The sequence below is a fragment of the Rhopilema esculentum genome, chromosome 14 (assembly GCF_057945365.1).
Source record: "Rhopilema esculentum isolate cy_ngs chromosome 14, ASM5794536v1, whole genome shotgun sequence".
Lineage (NCBI taxonomy): Eukaryota > Metazoa > Cnidaria > Scyphozoa > Rhizostomeae > Rhizostomatidae > Rhopilema > Rhopilema esculentum.
The window spans coordinates 7,604,139-7,615,019 of NC_142828.1; positions in this window are offsets into that span (position 1 = coordinate 7,604,139).

A 10,881-nucleotide genomic window follows, 5' to 3' on the forward strand; every position below is an offset into this window, starting at 1 on the left:
TGCTCGAAAACAAGAAAATCTTAGTTTTTTTAAAAAGATTATTCAAAATAATAATTTTTCTTTTTAACAAGTCATTTTTAAAACGCTGCTCCAACAAACTTTAGATGAAAGGAGTATATCTTATTGTGAAATTTAGATCTCTAGAACAATTATACGAACTTCAAATTTATTTCGAGCATTTAGAGAAGTTGCTGGTTAGCTCTACTTTGCTCTTACCCAGAATAAGTCAGAATCTTGGTCAGAAATACTTTCTTACTTGAAATGTTGCCACACTGGGCCCTGGATTTTCGATCGATATTTTCCTATTTGAAAAAGTTTCATTATAGCAGATTTTCATCAACATGGGCCTCTTCTGCTGATTGGCAGAGAAGCTCTTAAATTAGGAAATGTTCTTCAGACAGAAAAATGAAAGAAGCCTAAAAGCCTAATTGCTAACAAGTGGAAAATTTTGATGTAGCAGTCAGCCAGAAAAATATACTTTAATGTGAAATATTTTTCGAAAATTTCAGCAAGCAGTTTACTTTCTTCACAAGTCAGGAAAGAAGATGAACCTACAGAACGGAGGTATAGTGGACCCAAACTGAACCTCTTGCCAAAAGCTGTTGACATTTGGCAAAATGGCAGCGAGGAGAGCACTTATAAAATTTTCAAGGTATATTTATGACAAATTATGTTGCTTTCAGCTCATTTCCGAGAGATTTTATAGAAAGTTTAAGACATCTGCTTCAGATTTTCAAATTTTTATTCTTCCATGATAAAATTTGCATCACATTTCATTGACTAAATTAGACATGATGTTGATTGGCAGCATGACATGCCTTCAATCAATACCTCTCTATTAAATTTGTACCCCATCGTTCTAAAGAATTTTTGTGCCCCATCGCTCTCTTTACAATCGTTTTTTCCAAGAAATCTATCGTTGTTCTTACCCAGAATACTTCAATGCTGCTAAACTATTTGCAATTGATTACTTCTTTATTTATTAATTTCTGCTTCTATCTCTTTTATATTGTCGTTTGGTCTATGCATCTTTTCAATCAGCATGCTAGATGGTTTGTAGAAGTTCGCCAATTGAATTGATTTTACTAGTAAAGATTACCGTTTACCGAACTGTCAAACTGTGTTCAATGTCGTAAACGTTTCAAGTGCTACTCTGTGACAAGATCATCAGGCAACTCTGCAAAACAGAACAGATTATACTAAAAAGCGTTTTGCAACATTTGCAATATGAAACATAAAAAAGGTAAGGTATGTAAACTCAAAAAAATATCAACAGAGCAGGGGATAGAGCGATGAGTAAAGTAACTTTAGTTGCAAAAAGGAGCTGAGTAGCTAGAATATTCTGCTGGAACAGAAATTATTGGAAAGCACATCAAAGCCATAAGAAGCCTGTTTTGAATTGAATTTAGTAGAAGAAGATAATACCTAAGTTAATTTAAAATTCCAGCGAGTACAGTTCAGAAATTAAGTGTATTACATGCATTTCTCAGGTGACAACAAAGATAAAATTTATCTGCAGCCTTTGGTGCTTTGACTGAAAATTTACCTATTTTTGAAAATCAAGCATATTTTATTTTTGTTAATTCTAAATAAATTTACAGACAACAGGATTTCGAAGATAATTAATAGAGAGTGCGGGAAAATAACCGACCCGAGCGAGGCTCGAACTCACGACCCCTGACTTTGTACGTCAGGTGCTCTTCAGGTCCTCTGCACTTTGTGATGGAGCTGCGATGGCTCCCCTGTGTATCTGGTAAAAGAGAGGGGCAGTGCGGGTGAATGACTCGGCCTTGGGTGTTGGCTTGAAAGCACGACCCGATAGCTCATCGGTAGAGCTCTAAATAAATTGTTTAAATCGGTAGAAATGCAATAAAACTTGTTTAAAACATATTATGAACAGTCTAAACTTTTGCATTGAAAATCCAGGTTTTGTAAAAATTGTGACTGCTACATTTTCAGGATTAATTTCAAAAAATCTATGAAGGTTAAAATTGGTTGCTTTAAAGTTGGTTATAAGGCACTAAAATCAGTATGCATTGTTAAATACTTAGTCAACAAGTTTGATATCCAAAATTAAGATTTCTCGCTAGTCTAAGCTACTTCACATACACATGTAAATTTTTACAATGACAAACATTTTCTTCATTTTCCTTAAAAGATATTTTTCGTTTCAAGAAAATTTACTGTAACGTATTATAGTTTGTTCATTCTATATATTGATTAGGTTCTCGCACATTTTACTACGAAACAAATTATTCGAGTTTTAAATAACTTATTTTTTCGCTATCAAAATTTTTCCTGTTGAAATTCTAGAACTGCTCAAATCACCATCAAACGAATCAACTGACAAATGGGCCACTGATTGTCTGAATGGCTAAAGTGTAAGTAAATCATGTTTTCTGTCACTGGCTTTTTGGGCCGAAGGTTTTTATGAGACCCCGTGTGTTGTATGACGCATAATATTTCAGTAGCTTGGTAACTTTAATTTGTTCATAAACCATAATTAAAAATAACACATATAGGATCAAAAATTTTTTTTAAAATAAGAATTCAAATATTCAAAGATATTCAATTTAAAGAGTTTTTAATAAAAATATTCAGCATAAAAATATTCAAAGAGTTTTTTTCTTGAATCTCTCGATATTATCTAAGTTAATTACATTTCAAGCGTTTCATTGATATTCTTTATTTGATTCCAAACTGTATCATGAATTTATTCTCACAAATGTTCATCTTGCCAGTGCGACATTTTGTTAAAGGAAATGTCGTATTATCTAACTTTCACCCAGGCTCTGATTTTCGACCATTCTCCTGCTCCATTTCTAGATCTTTCCATTACATCACATTGCTTCATAATTACATAATTCCCACACATCTTTACTCACCGCTCTATTTAAAGCACTTTAATTAATATGTTATTTGTAAAAGTATATAATTTGTAGGTAAGTTGAGTTCAGATTAGAGTTCAAAAGAGTTCAACAGTAATCTCAGTTCGACACTCTAGCTCTGAGTACTCTGTACGTAAGTAAGACGTTCGATGACAAGGAGAGTCAATGGCAGTTGAGACACACAGCTTAAATTAGTAAACCATCGTTCCTAAAGTCTCACAAGGTGCCCTAGAAAATTCCATCTTCTTTTTTATCCAATACTTTAAGAGTCCTTATAGTCGTTTTGTCAAGATTATCTTTTGGCAATTGATGGATCTATAGATTCTTTTCTGAAAAGATTCGATTTTATTGTTTCAATTCTTCAATAAATTCAGAATTTCACTCTTTTTGAACAATTTACTTTCTCTCAAGGTCTTCAATATTTTGAACTTCGCTTCTGTATCAACTGTTCTATTTGTCTAGAATTTTCAGGAATGATATAGCAATTATTGGCTAGTGATTTCTGTCTCCTGATATCTTCTTTCGTGACCAGTAGTGTATCAATATATTTCACTTTCTCCAGGTTTCATCTCCTACACAACTAACACTGAATTTTTTTGTTTTTATCGTTGATAATCATATTTCTTTCCTATCAATTACGTATTATCTTTTGGTGATATTCTATATAAGCTAATTTTGAAAAGTATGAGATGACAAGTAATGATGATAAAGAGGCTCCTTGAGGGACTCAAGTGTTGCTTTTGAAACTTTCTCCGGTTGTCCTTCCTATGCTTTAGAGAAGTTCTACACCTTCGATAAGCAGTTTGATTTCTGAGTATACGAGTTTTACTTAGGAAAAAGGGCAAGATACCCGTGTTACGTTTGCAGTTTAGTTTTGCATATTAACGCAGATCCTGTCGACAGTTATTTTGATGTCTCTTTGAGTCTCTAGTTCAAATTATAATGTAGATCTGCGTATATTCCAAATTGTATGCAGAATTCTGTTCCTGCATATAACTTAATGAATTTCCTGTCTTTTTTTCATTTGAACGCAAACAATGTATTCTCCCTCTCTTGGTTTCTTTCCATTTGTCCCCTGATGAATTTAGGCCGAGTTTAGCATTTCTCAATGTCACTGCAATAATTTTCCATCTAGGTGAATGTTTTGATTAAAAAGATAAGCTAGAGATAAGTTTAAGAAAATTAACGAGAGGGCGTTACGACTAGCCTATTTGGATTATTCATCTTCGTACAAAGAATTACTTGCTAACTCCATACATATCAAATAAGTTAGAATTTTAGTACTTGAAGTTTGTAAAACAACCGTAATCCTGTTTCACAAAAGACTACTTTGTACCTAAAACAACAGGTCACAACCTCCGACTCAAAAACCCTCTTGCCATTCCAAAAGCAAGAACTACCAACAAACATATCCCTTGATTATGTTTTCAAGCCTAAAATCTGGAATTCACTCCCATAAGCAAAAAAAACAGCACAAAATAGTATACAATTCAAGAATTTGATTAAAACTTAGTACCCTAAAACGAGCCTTGAAATTAGCGTGCATTGAAATTAACATTAGATAATCGCATGGGTTTTTATGGGTTCATCTTCTTTCACATAAAACATTGATCTTCCATCGTGTTTTTATTCTCGTGTTTTTTATATTTTGACACAGTTACAGAAAATTATTCTAAAATTGCCTTCTTTATTTGAAAATATCATCTCTCAGATTCTTTACTTTTGGGATTGATCTGCCCTCTCCATATTCTTTATTTTACGTGTTGTCAGAATCCTTAATTCCTATTTTTATTGAGCCATTTTCTACTTAACTGGTTCCAAAACTTCCTTAGGTAAATGTTTTCAATACTGCAAAAAATCAGGGTTATCATTGCAAAAAAATTTTCAGCTATAAAAGGTTGTTGGATAGAAGGGAGACTCCTATATTAAACTGATGTTGGCATAGCTTTTGACACATTTGAAATTTGAAGTAGGTGCTTTCCTAGTGCAGAGTCGAAAGTCGATATTTGTTTTGAGTTTGTGCAATAAAAGGTTATTCTGATGCGGAGTCTTGCCTTTCACTGGAAGGAATGTGTTAATTCTGCCGATCAGCCTTTGGATTTGCGTCCTAAGTAAGTGGGATAACATCGGCACTCAGATTTGTAAACATTAGGACTTTTTACGTAAAGCTCTATATTGTTCATAGATCTATCACAGCCTAACACTTGTTGATGGGCCTTTTAATTTGGCTTTCAAACAACTAGGATTGCAAGTCGATGTTAGTAACTAGTGCATCTTGGCAAACCCTTCCATTTCTACAGATTCAAATGTCATCCTGGATATAAATTCAAGTATTGACTTTTACTACCCCTAAGAAAGCCAGACCCTGTAGTTACCAATGATAGTAGCGCCATACCATTATTGTGAATTTTTCTTGCCTTTTCCATCTTAACAAATTATTGAATCTGGTTTAATCATTTACCTGTAGGTTTTGCTCCTTACCTTTCTGTTCAAGTTTCACTGATTGCTGCTGATGTAGACTACAAGCTACATCTCCATTTTGCTTCCAACTAGCTCTGTATTTGTTTTTCTCTCTTGGTTGTGATGGCTTTATATTTCTATAGATATCTGATGGACCATTCTATGGCTCTTTGGGACATTCAGCATGTAAAATCGACTAGATATAAAAATAAGTGATCATAAAAGGTTTTCAGTTTAATTTCTTTATAAGCTTTACTCTTCGACACAGCTTCACCCATCATTTTCAAAACTTTTAGCGAAAAAAAGAAATTCATATAGCTGTAAAAAATGGAGTTTGTAATGAATGGAGTAAATGGAGTAAATGGGGATATTTTAATTCATCATTCTCTGCTGGAGCATTTTAGGCAAATTTATCAGGGCCGAGTGGCAAGAGGTCAACGGTTTTGTTCTGATAGAAAGAATGAATCCTTTCAAACACTTTTCTTTTATATCATAAATGCGCCATATCCTCAAAACGTTCTAATTAACTGATGGGTGTTGGAGAAAATTTACGATTGGCCTTAGTTGGCTGTATCAATGATGTGTATCCGTTGTGAAGATGGCAATCGTCTTGTATAGCTTATTGATTAGAAGTAGCAAGTTTTTATATTGCCCAGATTATGTAATACCCTGAAGCCATAAGATTTCAATTTGGCTAGTTAAAGTATACGCGGTTAACAATCAAATGCTTTTGATAAATCGATAAGCACTTTTTAGCCAGGCATTTTTCATGTATTTCTTCTGATACAAAATCAGTTTCCACAAAACGAGGCTTTTATCTGTTTAGAAAGTGCGATGAAAAACGGAAACAAAAACTCATCATCTATTATATATTAAATGAACAATTATTATTTCAGTTGAGTAGATTTTTTTCAGGTTCCTGTTCGGGTTATTAAGATTATATTTATCAGACAGCTAATCGACTGTCTAGAAATACTTTTTTATGCTATTTGTGGACTGCAAATTAAAGTAAATGTCATTTTGAAATATCATTTTCCTAAAAATATCACGTTCAATGAATTTTACAAATAAAAAATGCTATAAGACATTCGCGTAGAAACGAGTAATTTTTATTTTCGATAGGACAGCCTACAAGCTAGCATTTGAAACTTAGCACTCATTAGTTTATCCCCCGAGAATGCCTCTTAAATAGCAGCATTGCCAATAAGCCTACCTGTACACACTGAAACCATGATTTTATTCAAGCTATGGCTTGTAACGAAACGACCTGAATCAAGCAATACAATTAAAAAAGGGTTCCCAAAGAGTAACGTGGTATTTTCAATATTTCTGTACCATATTTTACTTAACCTGAGATCAAATACACATCTCTTACTAGCCCTTTATAAATATCCACCTCTTAAACTGCAGTTCTCGATCCTACCATTCACTATTTTTTGCACGTGACTCAACTAGGTTCCAGTTCACTCACACCTCCACTTGCTGCAATAAACCTATAGGGGTAGCTGTTTTAATAGTTACTCTAATCATCTACCTTCCTATTTATATCCTTTTCCAAGTAAGACTAAAAGATGTTTCAATATTGTTTGGTATTTTCATTTCTAGGGAGCCAGGGGTGCGGCCTGTAATCCTTCTCTTCATCATTTCAAGCCTGATTAGATGCTGCTCATTAACTAGAGCTAATCAGACCTTTGATAAGTCAGTAATCTACTTTATGGAAATGTATAGGTAAGAGCATTGGCGAGATTTTCTGTAACAGGATCAATGTCGATGTTCTGTCTAGTTCGGGTGCAAAATGTCTCATGCCTTCATTTCTTAACATTTTTCTGGTTCGTGCCTCCACAGGGGATATCTTAATGCTAAAAATCGGCTTGGCCTCTTAGATGTCTTTTTAAACCTTGAGATGTGTTTTTGAGACGCTAAGTATCTCTTAGACTTGCCGATCTTTTATTTAATCTAAATGCAAATTCTCACATGCATGCACATATTTTTATATTGTAGCTTCATCTATCAGAAGTTAAATGTGTTTGAATGAGCAGAGTTTCCAGTTAGTCTTTTTATAGACATCACGTCTCATTTCTGAGCTCAATGTAAACAAATCTTCTGATGGAATCCATAATTTAGCGTTGGCTGAATGGCAGAAAGGTGAGCTGGTAGCTAGGCAATTATGAGTAAAATTCTTGTGAATATTTAATGAAATCTTTCTTTACCGCCGATTCCATACTGTGACTTGCTAAATAGGTGATTTTGATCAATCGATGATGAATCGAAGCGCTGCTCTTCCCACGTAATCATCTCCTATGAATATAGATAGTACTTATGGAGATAGCGCAAACGAAAATCAATTTGCTTTAGAAATTCTTAGACACTCCTTCACCTATAGCGAACGCCCAGACTCACAGATAAAAAGCGCCTTTAAAGTAATTTTCAACATCATAAGGCGAGTAGGGTTTTGAAAACTTTAATTATTTGGACCCATAATTTCAAATTCACGGGAGAAAATTCTTAGATCTCAGATTTAAGAAAGATTTTATCTGATAAAAAACAGCATGTTTTTTGCATGTCTTTTATGTTTTTATTGTAGATTGTGCAAGATATATCAAAAACAAACATCATGTAAGTCTCCTTCACTACACTCTTCTTCTTGTCTTCCTTTACCAAATTTCATAACGGCTGTGTTGGGAAACGAGGAGTGTCTGATGCAGGCAGAACAATTTGTTACCAAGTCCACTGATCTTTAATTTGCTCAATCGATGTGCTAATTTTTGATGCAATTTGAATTTGGAAACAGAATCACGCCCACACAGCGCACGATTTTCGATATTCATTTAAAATCACTCTTATTTTGTAAAAACGTTGTTATGTACCGTTCTTCCTATAAGTCAAATGGCAATTTTCCCAAAAAAGGATCCGAAAAGTCGTCGAATATAAACAATTTTCGTAAAAAGCTTTTCTACACTTTTGCCATGTCCCTACATGCAAAAATGCTAGGGCAATAATCATTTCATTTCAAGCTTACCAATGATTTATTTCTATTGTTGTATTGTTGTATTGGCATAAACCCTATAAAGAAGTACGTATTGACAGTATTTCTGGTCCTATCCACAAATTTGCAGACATTTTGAATTCGTAAACTTTCCTTTCCGAATTCAAAACTTTTCACGTTCACCCGTAGCGTATTTGGCGTTCATAGGCATTCAGACCACTGTAGCTCCATTGTGAAATTAAACTTCAGAGCATGCGCCATCAAGCACGCAAACCAGCATTATGTCATCGTATTGAAAATAGAATCCAGCGTTCACAAATCACGTTTAGATCAGCTTCGATTACGAGTGCGAGTTCTCAAGTGTAACTTCACTAGAATTTTTTACTTTTGACCACATAACCTAGAAGCACAAAAAATATCTTTGAAAATGGAAAATCAGCTGAATGATATAGTAATATTTAGTAATAGGTAAAATATACTGCCAATGAAAGATTTTAAATTTGCAAATAGATTACCGTTATTTGACCTTGGTTCATAAAGTTATGCCAAGCCAAGATCAAATAACAGTGGTTTGATGGTGGAAAGAGCCCGTGCTTTTGTAGGCGTATCAGTTTATAACATATTTAGAAGATTTTGCACATTTGAAGTTATTTCATGATGATTCGATGATGTGATCAAAATTAAAAATTTTGACACTATAGTTTGTGACGTCATCACTTTGAACTCTTATTCGAGGTCATTGCAATTACCTAAGGCTTGAATTATAAAGCGTAGGCTTTATTTAGTAGGAACAAATTCAAAAAAGAATATTTTTTAAGTTTATTGAGTTTTTGTTCAGATGAGTTATTATGAACCTCTAGCCGTTATGCTTTTTAGAGATAGCTGGATATATTTTCTAATTTTCGTTCTTCATTGTGACGATATATTTCTTATATCAGTAAACTTGAAATAGTATATTACTTCAATATGTTGTTCAATTTAACAAAACTTGGATAGCAAGTTGGAAATATGAAACTGAAAATAAATGTTACTGTGTTCAAAGTTATATTAAGGTCATGAATAACAAATTTGGAATTTTAACAATGACGCGTGAAGACATTTGGCCAGATTTCAAAGTTCGAAGAATTCTATTCTGTGATTACTTCTACATATCAAGGCCAATGCCATATAGGGCAATGGGTCCAGGGTTCTCCATAAGAGTATTAAAGCTTTGGCTTTGCAGAAAAAGCCGAAGACCGAAATTGTATCATCAGGCAAACGATTCAACTCGTTGGCAAACAAATACTTCTCAAATATGGAGACTCTGGCACAAACAGTATCAGGCACTGGACCCTGTTGTGGAACAACTTTAACGTGGATAACTATAATGGCTACATGCTACACGTACTTAAAAGAGCTCGAACGTTTCTCCATCTAGTAGTTTTAGAATCCATAAACACGAAAATAAGAAAACAGCTATTGTGTAGCATTTTCATCCTAGGATCCCACTGGTTACATTTTCAATAGGCAAGTGGCACTCTTTGGGCAACCTTCACAGTCATGTCCCAGCGTTTCTAATTGGACTATTTCGGTCCAAAACTGGGTATATATATGTCCTAGCTTGGAGTTTTCGAGCAATGTCAGGCGCGGATCTAGCCAGAATTTTGACCGGTTTTGGGGTGCTTTCTCCTCTTACATCTCTGAATTTTCACTACCGTTGCACCTTTCAGCAATGTTTATGTACCATTAACGTACAGTGCCCGATGCCTCGATGTGTAGCATTAACAATAATGTGCAATGGTAGTGGAAATTCATGAGGTTAGTAATTTGTAATTGGTCTCCCTTGTCAAAATTTGCATGCCCTTTGATCATTTTCTTGCAGCTTCGATTTTAGTTTCCATAAATTTTCCCGAAAAAGAAAGTTTAGACCCTCAGTACAAGACCTCAGATTCTCATTTTCATTTTAATAAAACGGAGAAACTTTAGTCAGCTTTGGAAAAAAGCAGCAATGTTGCAATTGAAATTTCAGATGAAAATTCAAGATTCCTAGAAAAACTAGGTATACTCTAAAGTGTGTTGGATGAAAAACGTAAATGTTTCTTAAAAGTTTTGCTATTTTAAGGTCATTTTAAAGACTTTCCAAGGGAAAGCCATTTTAAAGACACAAAGTACAATACAGTATACTCTCGTTAAGGGGGACTCCGGATAAGTAGGACACCCGCTATGTAGTACAGATTTTCCCTGTCCCTTAAGCTTGTTTACCCTTTTCAAGCATTCAGATAAGTAGGATGCCCGTTAAGTAGTACACTTTTGCTCAGTCCCTTGAGTGTCCCACTTAACGAGAGTATACTGTATAATATTTTTGGACAATTTACATCAAATGATTTAGTAACCTGTAGATAAGCATAATATTGTCTTATGTCTTTTATGATATAATGCATTTACTAATATTTTAGAACAATTCAACAACACTTAAAACAGTTTACTTTTTCCTCAAAAGATGCCCAAATGCATGATACCAGACCAAAATCCACAGATAAACAAGCATCAGCAAAAGTTTTACCGCCA